Here is a 13,636-nt window from a genome sequence, read left to right on the forward strand (position 1 = left end):
TTTGTAAGTGAAAAACCCATTTAATTTATTTCCTAATGCTTATTATAGTATTTATGTCGTAGATAGGTAGTGTTATAGGTATATTTACTTATTTTGATCACGTAATCAAATTATTTTTCTCAATAATGCTCATAATAATGAACGCTAAAGGGATGAAAAATATGAGCTTATGCAATCATTTAAGGTTTAATTACTATGACGTTATATAAGGAAAAGGAAAACCAAAATAGTTTATAATGATCATATATATACAAAAAATAAACTTTTGAATCTTCTTCCTCCTCCATTTTTTCTGTCGAGCAACAATTTTTGTTCTACATTCTACTATTAACAATTAGAAGGGAAGTAGAGATTGATTTAGCTCTCTGGTTTGTCTAGGATTGCTGTAATTCAAATGAACACTAATGAAAATTCGATCTTTTCAATAATTTTTCAGGTAGTAACATGAAGAGGAAATTGTATTAACCCCTTAATTTGGCTTGGTTTGCTGCAATTCATATGAACACTTATGATAATTTTATCTGTTCAATAAAGCCAAATAGTGACATAATATAACTAATATTTGAAGTAACTATGGATCATAGGGATTCTATTGAAGCATTTGATATTACGCAGGATACTAATTTATTTGGAGGTATGTAAAATAATTTTGTAGTTGGTGCATGTATTAAGAGATCTTCACTTTAGGCAATTTAGGAGTAGGTTAGTTTATTGACATGACATCATACTTTCATTATGCGTCCGTGGAACGGGGAGGCTCATACTAGTCTATATTTCATCTTTAAAAAAGAGAAGAAGGCCACAAATTATTTGGTATTTATTAGTGATGTGACACAAGCAAAGCTCCTCAATTGCTACTCTAATTTTATTAAATAAACAAAGAAAGATACCAAAAACTCGACTCTTGTACCGTATGAGTCATAATGGCTTGTGAGTGAATTCAAAAGCCTCTTGTTCTTTATATATTCTTTGCTCTGTAACTATTGATTACAATGTTATGAGATATTCATCAAGGTTTTGTGATATATTTTTTAATGTTACGTATTATTTACAAATCAATAAGAAGTGCGTCCTATTTTTGTGTTATCCAGGATGTATTAATTACGTTCAAGAATATACGTGCAGATCTATGAACTCCAGATAGATTTGTTGGCATAATCAAGTATGAACTCTTTCAACAACATAAAAAAGAAATTTGAATCTATTGGAACCTGTAAAACAGGCAAGAGTAGTGGAAGACCCCCCCATTCTGTATAGAGGCTAATATCAAGGGGATAAATATATTATTCACTATAGTCCGTCAATTAGCATGAGGAAGTTTATAAAATACATTGATATCACTGAGAAGACTATGAGGGACTGGTAGAGAAATATATGGGTTTAAAAACCCTTGGGAGGTACCGAATCCAAATGTTGATAAACCGTCAATGACAGAAACGAGTTGAAAGTTGCCCGCGGATTTTAAAAATTCTCAAAAATCTGGAAGAAACATCTCTTTAGGTTTGAATAAAGTTTGCCGTTCATAAGTTCTTACGAATAGTTACCTAGAAACTTCGACCAAGCCTGCTTCACAATAATTAATTTATGAGGCATAGTTCAATCAACCTGGCAATCGTGATGTTAGGTTATGTTGGCTCTGTTGATAGAGTTTTCCCTCCCATATTTAATGTAGACACAGTAAATGCAGTCACATACAAAAATTTCCTCATCCTAAAAGTGATTCCGCTCCTTGAGGCAACCTATGGAGAAGTTAAATTTGATTGGAGGTAGGATGGTGCTCCTGCTCATAGCAGCAATACTGTACAAGCCTACTTGATGTAGAAACTGAAGTAAAGTAAATTTGATGCAAGGAGTTTTGCCCAACATCAAGCATAAATCCATTTGACTTCAGTATATAACAGCGTGTGGAGGCTAGAGCCTTTCGTACTTATTAGCCCCCTATATTCCTCCATTGGAAAGTCGAGCACATTATAGAATATAAATCTTCTTAGATTGACTTCTTCTCTCTGTAAAATTTAGAATTTACGTTTTCCTACAGGCAACACTATTTCCTATAAAATGATTGTAGTAAAAAGGTTGCAAACAAAATGGTTGTGGTAATATGATTGCCTTGTGATATCATTGTGTACATTTTGATTCTGAGACAAAATGATTATAGGTAACATTATTGTGAGCAAAATAATTAATAATAAATATTACAATGTGCTATTTGATTGCAATTTATATTATATTCGGACAATAAAACACCTGAATGAGGAATGTTAACTGCAGGGCTTCAAGGCAGTTTAAATTCAACCACCACTGCTTCCCTGAGTATCAATGCCCCCATAAAATGTACCCTAATAAACTCTGGCCCACGGGTTGTTCCGTAAATAAAATAATGTTCCTTAAACAAAATAATGAACTCGATTATTTGACTAATTGTATTATGAAATTAGTAAGTCAGAGGCTAGAAACTTTTTTTTTGTACCTAAGTACAACTATATTTTAACTTATTATATTATAAAAACATTATTTTTAATTTTTTAATGTATTAAAGTCAACATTCTTCAATGCTACAATAAAATCCTATGGCAATGGTGTTCTTTTGCATCTAAATTTATATAACAGAACTTGTACTTTTGCAGTTATGTAATTAATTTCCGCTTGATATGGGCCGATATAAAAATAAGAAAAAACATAAAATTGAAAAAAAAAAAGCTGGAAACTTAACCACAATTTATATATGCTACAATTCCAGTGTATTTGACAAGTATTTATTATACATTTTGCCGATTTCGAAACTTATCACAGTACCTTTCTTATATCATATTTATTAAATATGATATAAGAAAATTAGAAGTTAAACAGAAAAATATATCAAAATTAAGCATTTTTTGACAACAAATCTATTAAAGCTGTAATTTAAGATTGATTCTTTAGTTTTGTATAATATAAAGCAATAAAAAAATGAAAAAAAAATCCACTAATTTATAAATAAAATCCTTTATTTGATTGGATTTTTTATATTAAACATATATTTAGAAATTTTAATCAAAATAACTTAATAAATTCATCATCTTTCATAAGCTTGTTAGTTACTTTTATTTTCATATATATAGCCTTTCAAATATAAATATGGCTCTGAATTAAAATTTACTTTAAAAATGTGATGTTTATATAAAAAGACTATGAAGACCCAACGTTGGCAGTCAGAGGCTTAAATGGTTATTCTTGTGATGTACAGCTTAAAAAAATTATATGGGGGTTAGCCTACGAGCAAAAAAGTTATTGTATAGGGGGTGCTGAAAATCAGATTGAAGGGGTTATATTTTTACAAGATATTTTTTTGGATCGGTTGGAGTGGGAAAATTAGAACAACTGGCGAAAATATATTATCCTTGTATATGTAACAGTGAATTTATTTTCTAAACTCATTAGATTCTAATATTTAAAAAGTACCTAAACATTTCCAAAATTCACCATTCCTATAGATTTTGTATAGTCAGCTCTCGATTTTCTACTATTTATGCCCATCATTTGTACTTTTAATGTTGATTGGTTGAATTTAAATTAGCTGTTGATCCACTGTGAACAGTTCCATACTATTTAATTTAATTCATTACGATTTCCCCCCTCTTTTTGGAGGAAAGGTTGAATGCCTATTAATAGCCTATCGAAAGTCGTTGGCTTATCCTTGAACTAAGGTTTTAAATTTAAATTTTTAGATTCTTACAATAGGATTTACCGAATATTTTATATAAAAAAAGTTAAAAGTACATTTTCTACTTTGTAATTTTCGTACAATATCCTGATCAATATCTACGGATAGTAAAATTGTAGGCTGAAGACACTTCGACCCATCAAATCAATTTGGTTGAAATTTATTTACAAACCCCGCTTGACTGTAATATTTTAGATAAACCCTACCGTTTTCAAAAGATTTTTGCAGGGTTTTTTGTCTGAAATAAAATATTTCAAAAACCCAGTTACAGCTTTATTTTCTATTATTTCTTGAAATCAAGAAATACACATATTTATTAGGTTATAGAAAATATATTTATTCAATGAAACCGCTTTCTGCCTCCGAAAACAGCCTCAATACGGGTGCAGAAACGGTAGCACACCTTCTGAACTTGAACCGGCTGGAGAGAGGCAGAGGTGGGGTGGATAGCGGCAATCAGGCTGTCCTTGGTGTTGTGGGGGAATGTTGGTGTTATTATTAGGACCCCACCCAGTTGTCAAGGGGGTTCAAATCTGGTGAGGAGGGGGCCAATTATTATTTGTAAGCAAATAAAAACGTGACTAGTTTGTGTAATGAAAGTAAAAATTCTAAGAAGAGGAAGATAATCACATTAAATTGGTTGACGCATTAGGACGTAATTACATTTATCTATTAGCATATAATTAGAATTTAGAATTAATGTTTGATATGTATACAATTTTTGAGAAATAATGATAACGACATATAGCATTAAAAAAACATCATATATTGAGAGATTTGCGCTTTTCTTTTAATTAGTATCTAAAAAAACACACACACAAAAAAAAAAACTGTTTGGTTGGCTAGTGTTGCATCTACACTTTCAAGGAGGACAAAGATTGAAGATATTTATCTGAAAAGAGACAAAATTGGATCACTGTATTTTATTCAATATATTACGATGGGCAATGGGTAGAGTTGTGCAATATATGACCCACCTGTATAATAAAAAAATTAATCGAAAATCAACATAGTAACTGTTAAAAGAATGTTGGTGCGAAAAACAGTTTATCTGACATACTGTTTTATTAGATTAGCTACAAGCAGTTATGATAGGAAGAAAATAATCACAAATTTTCACTGAATTACTCCATTGTCGTCGATCTTCCATTCTACTCTGAGTCCAACAAGGACTATAACCCCCCACAAAAAAAAAAAAAAAAAATCTTCCGTGTTACTCTCCTCCTTTAATGAGCATCACACTTATGATTACTTTATACTAAGATGTTCGCTCTTCAAGAGCTAATAAGGATAACACTTCCCGAAAATAAAACACTGTTCAGGTTGCCATTACAAAAAGTGCAACACTCTTTTGAGGTCATGTTTTCAACAACTCTATAGAAACATGTAAATTTCATGTGGAAGAATTTAATTTTATGACTAACCCTGTTGTCATCTGGATTAGTCTTTGTTTCAGTCATTACGAGGTAAACAAAATCAAAAAACTAGTTCAATCAACTTCGTATTAAATTTTAACAGATTCTTAAAGAAAATTTATACTTTCAAATTCAATTCAACTGAAAAATCAACTAATAATGAGCCATCAAGTGTTTCTGTAGAAGGAAACACATCATTAAGTATTAAATACAACAAATTGTAGGACAGAGACTGATTTTGGGAACATCTTTTTATTTGATTTTAGGAAAATGATATTGGAAGTCAGATATTCCTTGGCTCTTTTTAATCTTTGTCATGCCAGACAATAACTAAAATGAAAGGTAATAGCACATTAACTTTTTTTTTAATAAGAAATGATACTCGAATTATTTATTAAAATTACGGTACAATTCATATTTATTCAAAAATCTACCAGTATTTGAAAAAAAAAAAATAATAATAATTTCATTTCATTTTAATTATTGAATAATTAACATCTTATTGCCATGAATAAATTATCTGTATGATTCTTTTAATTTCTATAATGAAGAGTAACATAGTCTATAGATTTGGTAAAGGTATCAAGGCGTCAGATTGGCTCATGGATCTTACAACGTGTGGAGATAATGATTCAATGTAGATGCCAAAATAGCAAGGACTCTCAAAATATTACGTGCTTGTAGATCAAAAAGATCTCTTTTTCCTGTAGGTCAGAACAAAAAAACGTAAGATATATATACTCAATAGACTTTTAAACTATATTATATTTTTATTGTATTGAGGGGACTTCTACCCATGTTTTAACTTTAATTTTTTATGCGTTTTAAATAAATGAAGAAAATTTCATTCTTTATTAACTTTTCTTTTAATTTTAAAAGTCTGTACAATTTCTATCCATTTGGACGATTTTATAATAAATATTTAAAAAAAATGAATAAATAAATTATTCTCTTATTTCAATGAGAGAGTCTCGAGGTCAAACAATGGACATTATAATGTTCCATTAGAATTATTTGCCTATTATTACTGTAAATATGTGATTTATGGACGTTATATCACCAAAGCATTAGTAAGCGCCCACTTTAGAGCGCCACTCAAAATTCTTGAGCGAGAGCGCGCTTGCCATGTTAGAAGAGTCAAAAAACTGCTCATTTATATTAATTTGTATTACTTTTTCAGTTTTCTGCATCTTGTGAGATAACATCGAAAAATTTGAAGGTTAAAGAATAATTTTAAAGATTACAAGAAAAGACGGTTAAAGTTATGTCTCAAGAAAAGGTAGAATATTGTATACAGTACTGCATTCTATAAATCATGAAAATTTCACTCAATTCTCTTGATATTTAAGAAAGTTGTATTGTTTTATTGAAATATCATATTTTACTCTATCACAGATTTTGCTATTGGTTATAACATTAATAGATTTAACACTACGAAAAAATGGCGTGAAATTCCGATGATAAATTGGTCATAACTTCCTTAAATTGAAGCTATAGACATACCTTTGGTATCAAAATGTCTTTTTTACCATTGTCTATTAGATAAAGCAGGTTTAAAAGGGAAAAAAATTGAATTGGATTTTTTTTTGTAACATGTACATATATAAAGAGTTTCAAGTTCAAATACGAGGGAAAAAATGAGCGCCTCTCATTTTTCATTGAACGGGAGCGCGCTCAGGATTTCTTGAGCGGACTAACGCTCTGTTGTGTTTTATAATTAACTAAAAATATATAATCTTTCTATGCATGGTTTAAGATATATAATTCATTTAAAAATGGTTATTTATACACAAGTTATATTTACTCGTATTATATAATTATGTTTAATGACCAAGAATTTAAATCTTTAGAGGCATTGCAATGACAATTTTTGAGTTTCTCTTACCAAGCATAATAATATTACGAAACAAAAACAACTTATAAGAGAATGGGCTAAATGGTATTCCTACCTTTACTTAAATATCCAAAGGAATCGGCTTAATAAAACGTATTAGCTAATATAACAGATTGTATCATTAACTGTGTTGTGTCTTGACGAGGTTGAGGAGACACAAACTATTTATACAAAGGAATCCAGGGGACCGAGAGAATTGAGGAGAGGAAAAACACAAGGATTGTTTAATAGGAACAATTATATTCTTATTAATACAAAACACTACTCTGATTTATATATATAATACATGGCTATTTATACTTATAAAGAGGTAAAGACAGTACTTTACAAACATATATATATATATGCAAGACAATACGAGAACTAAGAGAATAAGAGGGAAGGAGATACGAATACATTACACCACCCCTCAAGCACGAAATCCATGCCGGTGCTTAACTAGGTTCTGCTCCATGAGTAGAAGCTTATTGATCTGTTTTATCCATAACCAGGCACAGACAAACCATTTACTCTTGTACATACAAAACTTATTTCCATAGACGTGCCGTGCTCTCAGGACGCGCACCGGAGAAAGGACAACGCTACTCCTCAGAGCGGTTTTAGGAACGCGAGCACCCTGCCGTTCCTAGGAGAAATAACCATCACCCTCGCAGAGATTTTAGGAACACTAACACCCTGCCCGTTCCTGGGAGAAATATCGTTCATGTTTACAGAGATTAAAGGGACACGAGCACCCTGCTCGTTCCTGAGAGAAATATTAATCTCCGTCGATGTACCTTCATCCAACTCTGGATGATCCAGGGGAGAAACCATTGCACGTTCATTACCCCATGAGGTGAACAGGAGAGTAGGAACATCGGAGAACCAGAACTTCATGGAATAAAATCCACTTTGAATTATGTGGTCCCTGACACGGACACACACTTCACTTCCTGTAAGTGACCATGGTTCTCTTCTTTCCTCCACGAGGCCCAAACTGAGGCACATACCGTATTGCTCCGCCTTCTGTAGACGAATGAGCGTTCTCCCTATCGACGAAAAAGGGCTACCCAACTCCAGCAGGGCTAGCTTAGGCGACGATCCCACAGCAGTGAGGTCACGTGATCCTGATCCCATCCTCGTTGCAAATGTTGTGTTTTGACAAAGGTAACGAGGTACCAATTATTTAATAAAAGGAGGGATCCGTGACGAACGGGAGAAATGCAGTAAGGAATGACGTGGAGAAATACAAGGACTATTTAATACAAAACACTTAATACACAGCATAGCACAAATTTTATATATAATATCAGCAGGTATAGGAGTTCTCGTACTTCTAAATTTATATAGCATGCCTGTTTTTTTATTTTAATATTATTTTTTACAGATATCATATCAGTCAATTGTTGTATTTAAAAAAAAAATTGAAATTACAATTTGATTATAGATGTTTTGCAGGTCTCCCTCTTTTCTTTTTAGAATGACTTTCCACCTGTTGAGGCATTAAAGCCTCATCACCGTACGGGGTTTAGTTTGCAAATTTTGGGCTCCAAAATGGTTTTTTTTCCGGCGATGATCGTCCTCCTTCATGCGGGGTTCCACCAATTTTCCTTTATATTCCCTTTTTCAGAGGCAGGAGACCTCTGTCTTTTATTTGATATATCTTCTTTTCTAGGTAGCCTTTATCAGAAGTTTAACATCCTCTAAATATTCTTCACTCGACTCCTCCAGCAGACTTGCGTACTTTTCGTACCACCCGAGATGATTGAATTCTTAATAGACTCAGTATCATCTTCCTCAACTTCGAACGTTACAGCTCTCAAATCAGTTTGTAGGTTTTCTTCACGGGGTATGACCAAATTATTTACTTGCACTCCATCAATCTTTTCAGGTTCCCTCTCCGTTTGGAATCAATGCTTCGACATCGGCATTTTTACCACTGGGATTAATATGGGATTCATCAGTTCCTTGAAATAGGGGGTCCTTCAGAGATTCCACAATGGCAGTGTGCCCCTCAGTTCTCTCATCATTGGTTTCCATAGAACTTTCCTGCCGCAATCTTTGGACTGTGCTTTTAGCCTCAACCTTACCATGAAAAACTAGATGGGGTTTATTTATCTGACTGTCTGAGAAGGTATCACTCTGTGTTTCTAGATATGAATTTATTTCCGTTTGAAATACAGCTTCCCAATATGACTTCGTTGTATTTTTGATATTCCCAAGCTTTTTTAATTTTCCCTAGAGGTACCCTTTGTATTTTTTAATGGAGACCTTAGAGTCTTCACATTTGGTCAATGAGTGGCCAAATCTGAAGCAGTTACTACAATGGTTACGTGATTGATCAGAAATCAATTTGATGATACTTCCTTTTACCGGTAAAAGTTGTTGGATTTTATGAGGATCTCCCGTTACTTGGAGCAGGAGAGAGCCCGAACCAATGGTTTCAACTGTCTCTTTTATTACTGGGTGTTTTGGTAAGCTTTTTTGATTTTTCTTTGATCTCGCAGGTCCAACTACATACACTTTTTCAGTAAAGAGCTTCAAATTCAAGACTAGTTCGCCCTCTGACACTTTGGAAATGTATCTTAGAGCTCGGATTTTGAATGAGTGGTTTGTCAATTTTTCAAGAGAAGATTTTTAACCTATGATATCAATTTTAAATTTTAAACCTAGTGACTTCTGTTCATAGTGCAAAGGGAGAATAGTTAAATTTGAGAATTTTTGAATGGTATTAATGGGTGTTTTTTGTACACATTACTTCCCGACCGGGTCCCATTTCTGCAATTATATGTGATAGGTCATACGCAGGCACGCTCAAGTTTATTGATCGCTACTTCTTCTACGTCGTAATCCAGAAAAACGTGTTCCTCTGGAGTACTGTCATTTAAGTATTTTATTTGTAGTTTAAATACAGACCATTAGGAAGCTTTTGGCAAGTACGGAATCGAAGGCCTGCTGAAACTTCTGCGATCTGGAGTAATTCATTATTTCTTGACGAAACATGATCTTAGATGTTTTTAGCAACGACCAAGGAAAAAGATGGAGCAGTTTCCTCCACCTCCTTCTCACTCATCCAATTGAGAACAGATTAGCCGTTAAGGGTTATTTAGGTGGCCAAAAATGCTTAGTTTGTATAAATGCTAGAAGTAATGAATCGCTTGTTCAAATAGTCGATCGAGATGAGTAAACGACCGAGATTGTTTACCTATATCTGTTGTATTTTTTCAACTCTACAGACTACCTCTTACCGTGATCGTTACTAATACACATTAAATATTATATTTTGTTCGGCAGACGCAGTATAGCCAAGGGCTGAGAAGGAGTACACGCTCACATTATTAAAGGAAAACCAGGATGTCAAACGCGTGAGAATGAAAAAAGAATATCGCCGTTCCTGATCCCTGACCTTTTTACGGTCCTAATCCACTCTCGAGGAATCCTACGAAGTAGCTGAATGTTCAAACCAAACCCCCAGACTTTTGGGCTTCCGATACTGTAAGAAAAAACCCACTCACTAGTCTAAGTCCCCAGGATCGAACACAATAAAAAAAATACATAATAATAATAATAACAAAAGAAACAGAAATAGTATTTTTTTTAAGCTAATACCTTAATTTATGAGTATCCAAGACTGTGTGTTTTTTTATTCTAAATCAAAAAATGATCAAACATGGTGATTTTTTTTTCTACGTGTAGTTATCCAAATATTAGTTAAATTAGTTTTTGGATCCTAGTATGAATCAGTCCATATTTGAAAAATGGACCTTAACGAACACATCAATAACTCGAGAACGCTTCATCGTAATGTCTTCAAATTTTTGCACGGGAGTTTTACATAACCCTTTTTTTTACTATTACTGTTTCAGTGACTGCACCCTCCTCTGCCGTCTATATTTCAAAACACCCCCATTTTTTTTGTCTTTATTCTATAAACTAACTATATAAAATCAACAATTTTGGATCAAGTTAGAATCGACATAAATTTTTGTAATATAATTAAAGTAATTTGTGCAAGATTTTTGATGAAAAATTATCTGTAGGAGGTTTTATAATTAAATAAATGTCGTTTTTTATCACATTTAAGTCACAAACATTAAAACTTTGAACAGAATTTAAAAAAAAGAAGTTATTATCGCGATTATCATGAGCGTCTTTACCCAAAACAAAACTCCAATAAATTCAATATTCAGAGAAATGTTCAATATAATAACTGGCACACAATAATAATGGAAGGAAAAATGTTCAATTGGTGTAAAATTTGGTGAAATATGCTCTGAAACTGATAAAATTAAAGTAGCCTCTTTGATTAGTCAGGAGGAGCAAGAACTAATTTTGCTGAGAAGTGCAATCAATCCTACAGATTTAGAAATTGATATTTGTGAAAAACACTTTGTCATATTCATTAAAAGGTTTGAGCTTAATCAGAAGAAATGCTGTGATCCATTTAGAAAATATCAGAAAATGATAACAATTACGTAAGATACTTTTTATCACCTTCCCCCTTACCTCCAATTTCTTCTTCCTTTCAAATAATATAATAAATTTGAATTATAGGTGGTCTATTTCCGGTTTCGTTAGAGGAACATAAACAGTGGCAAACTCGAATTTACTATCTTGTTCCCGTGAAGAAACTTTGCAAAACATCGACAACCAAGTTCGGGAACATCACGTAAGTGGCGAAGAAGATATTACCAAGGATATATGTGATCCTGTATACACATTACCGTGCGACCTTAGCAGTATTGATCCTGGTTTCCTGGAGCATGGTATATCACAACCAAAAAACGCAGTAAAAGCAACACCCAAAAGAAATCTGAAGCAAAACAAAAACTAAAATGAGTCACATACAAATTGGCAATCGTCAACCAACTGTACTAGCAGAAGGCAGCACAGAAGACAAGCTTGATAAGTCCATATTTGAAAAAGCTAGATATTTTGATGTGATTGTCTCAGCGATAAAGGAAAGGATTGCCACATCTGATAAGAGGAGGGTTACACAATTAATAACCCTTGTACCCACATCTATGCCTGTAAGTAAATTTATGTCAACCTTCAATGTCATTAAATACCAGGCACAAAAGTAAAGAACTTATTGAGTGAAGAAGGTCTCTGAGCAATGCCTCCAACATATAAAGGAAAGGTTATACCATCTTCCACAGCAGACACTCTTACATTTTTTAATGAAAATGACGAATCTTCACGTGTACTGCCAGGAAAGACAGACTGTGTTAGTGTCAATAAAAATATTCACAAATAAAAACGATTGATTCTAGATAGTTTATTCATCAAGAAGTGAAGATATTAATGAACGAGGAAATTATCGAGCCCAGTACGTCATCATGGAGGGCCCAAGTGCTGATTACTGAAAATGATAGAAGAAAAAAACGAATGGAAATAGATTATTCACAAACTATTAATAAATTTACCTTCTTGGATGCCTATCCTTTTCCACAAATTGAAGAGGTACTGCATAGAGTGGCCGTCAACAAAATTTTCACAACGGTGGATCTTAAAAGTGCTTATCATAAGGCCAGGATTGAAGAGAGTGAAAGAGAATATACTGCTTTTGAAGCCTGTGGTCGATTATATCAATTTCATCGTAGCAATTAGCAAGATAAGAATTTAAAATTTTTCATGAAAGCGGTAGATAAATATGGGTTGACAATAAATGAGAGTAAATGCAAATATTCAACCACAAAAATAAAGCTTTTGGGGTGTCAGATGGTATGATGAAACCGGATTCAGATAGACTGGAGTCGCTTATGAGAATTTCAGAACCTAGGAATAAGAAAGAGTTACGACGTATCTTGGGGGTGTTTGCACATTATTCTCGATGGATGCCCTCTTTCTCAAAGAAGTTACAGTCTATGGTACACCCTCAAGATTACCCTTGGAATGCAGAATCGAAATAGGCTTTTGCAAAAATGAAGAAGGGCATTGGAAATGCAATCATCATGGTTATTAATCCAATGTAAAGGTTAACGGTAGAGACAGATACTTTTTTTTCGAGATCGTTGAATAAGTCTGAGAGACATCATTCTGCAGTAGAAAAGGAAGCTTATACAATTGTTGAATCTTACAAACTTGGAACCATTTTCTGATAGGAAAACAATTCTTGCTTCTTACAAATCAAAAAGCTTTGAGTTTCGTGTTTAACCAAAAAGATTCTAGTAAGATCAAGAATGAGAAAATTTTCATGAAAATTTGAGATTGATATTTCACTAATGCTTCAATTGAAGCATTGTTCCAAAAGTGGTCATCCTTGAGCATTGCAATTTTTTATCTACCTAAAAAAATGTTGTTCATTGAAAATTGACAAATTCTATTAATAATATAGGCTAGAGATTTTGAAATACTGGAAACATATTAGAGTATGATACAATAGAATAACAAAAAACATATAAAACACAAACAAATAGTCATTAAAATCTTCAAAACCTAAGCCTAATTGTATGTATTTAAAATGCCAATATAGACTCTTAAAATATTTATTACACCACCGTCAAGCTTGGAGCTGGATGCTTTCATGGCAAAGATGCAGAATTGAATTTTCACGATCACTGCGTGATGATATATTTTGTCATTGGAAGCAAGTGTGAAAAATCATTTTTGCTCAATGATTCTCCGAAGCGTTCCATTACCAGC

General features: G+C 32.9%; 1 long non-coding RNA gene across 1 annotated transcript; it reads right to left on the minus strand.

Annotated features, from left to right (window-relative positions):
* Window positions 1–11,007: 11,007 nt before the first annotated feature.
* LOC121132575 (uncharacterized) lies at window positions 11,008–13,191 on the minus strand. Its single transcript, XR_005869362.2, has 3 exons — window positions 12,418–13,191; window positions 11,498–12,353; window positions 11,008–11,424 (listed from the first exon to the last, which is right to left on the minus strand). It is a non-coding gene; the product is annotated as an uncharacterized lncRNA (long non-coding RNA).
* Between the last annotated feature and the right edge of the window lie 445 nt (window positions 13,192–13,636).

The sequence above is a fragment of the Lepeophtheirus salmonis genome, chromosome 2 (assembly GCF_016086655.4).
Source record: "Lepeophtheirus salmonis chromosome 2, UVic_Lsal_1.4, whole genome shotgun sequence".
Taxonomy (NCBI): Eukaryota; Metazoa; Arthropoda; class Copepoda; order Siphonostomatoida; family Caligidae; genus Lepeophtheirus; species Lepeophtheirus salmonis.